The 1,508-nt window shown below is 58.4% G+C and overlaps 1 pseudogene; it reads right to left on the reverse strand.

Annotated features, from left to right (window-relative positions):
- Positions 1–116: 116 nt before the first annotated feature.
- On the reverse strand, positions 117–1,414 carry LOC119591036 (annotated as a pseudogene).
- Between the last annotated feature and the right edge of the window lie 94 nt (positions 1,415–1,508).

Raw genomic sequence — 1,508 nt, forward strand, 5'->3', positions numbered from 1 at the left:
CACGCTGGGAGCGTCTGAGGGCGGCCTGGAACACAGTCGGGCAGGGTCTGGACGCCCTGAGGGAGGGCAGCTGGAAGGGGCTGAGGGTGAGAGCCGCTTGGGTGAGCTACCATGACTTAGGGGGGCAGGCGGGAGGTCTTCCCCTCCGTCAGGTCGGCTTGGGAAGCGTCTGAGGGCGGCCTGGAAGCAAACCAGCGGGCAGGGTCTGGACGCCTGAAGGGAGGGCAGCTGGAAGGGGCTGGAGGGTGAGAGGCCGGCTTGGTGAGCTGAGACTTGGGCGGTAGGGATGCGGGCCTTTTCCTCCGGGAGCGGTGGCGGCAAGGTTCCTCTGGATCACTGGTAGGATTCCCGGGAGGACGACGGGCCGTCCCGGGCAAGGGCGCTGGGAAGCGTCTGGGGCCACTGGGCAGGGGCCCAGGCAGGGGCTCGGGGCGACCGACGCCTGCGCCAGGAATGGCCTCCTGGGCGAGTGGGTCGTTGAAAACCGCGCCGTACTTCTGGTCTCCGTCGCTGCCTGAAGGGAGAGGGTTTTTGGACTTAGTTTGCAATAGTGGAAAGGCACGATGTCAGGAATGGTAACTTCTACGACAGGCGAACGAGACGCAACCTACGCCTGGCGGATCATAAAAAGCAAGCGCGACCGAATTCTGCGTACCTTGCAGGAGAGTCCCGGGAGCGGGTGCGGTCTCCCCGGCGAGGAAAGAACTTCAGCATCTCGCTCTTCGGCGGCAGTTTGCGCTGACTGTCTTTGCGAAAGCCTCATCCGGCAGCGTCTGGGCGGGGATGTGGCCTGGGGGAGGGGTCGGCCTGCACCGGCGGGCGCGGTTTGATATCCAGGAGGTGGTGGTTTGGCTGCATGTGTGGGAGTGGCTGCTGGCGGATCGCAGACGTATCGGCTGAAGAGCAGGAGGGCGCGTGGGTCCACCTGCGGCTGCTGGAAGCTCGTGGGCCGTTGTCTACTTGCGGCCGCCTAAAGGAGAGCACACTCCGAAGGTCTGGGCGCCCGGAACCCCATGGTTAGTGGTGCGTCCAGCTACGGAAAGCTGCCGAGTTCTAGGTGGCCGAGGGCGTCCACACGCCTGATAAAAATGAAAAAGAAAATAAGAATATAGTCATACACTGACATGACATGTCCTACTTTTAATCGAGGGTAATATTGTTCTTCACTTGTTTTAAAACAACAGACCAATTCATATAATTCAGACGGAGCTGACTTTAAAATAAGAAACATCAGCTTCTGAAATGAGCAATAACATAATTACTCTTACAAGCATTCAAGATCTATCTCCTTTTAACAGCATCTCACAGTCAAAGTTTCACAAGCGTATTTCGCCGTACCTTCATGGATTAAGCTCTGCGGTTGCACCTGCTTCTTCCTCCAGTACTTGCTGCTCTTTATGCGTTGAGAGCCCATTCCCGCCTGCTCCTCGCCGCCCCTCCCGGGGAATCCCGAACGGTCGAGGAAGGTCAGTAATGACTGCGTCCTAACGGAATGGGATTTTTTCTTT

Source organism: Penaeus monodon, chromosome 28 (assembly GCF_015228065.2).
Source record: "Penaeus monodon isolate SGIC_2016 chromosome 28, NSTDA_Pmon_1, whole genome shotgun sequence".
Taxonomy (NCBI): domain Eukaryota; kingdom Metazoa; phylum Arthropoda; class Malacostraca; order Decapoda; family Penaeidae; genus Penaeus; species Penaeus monodon.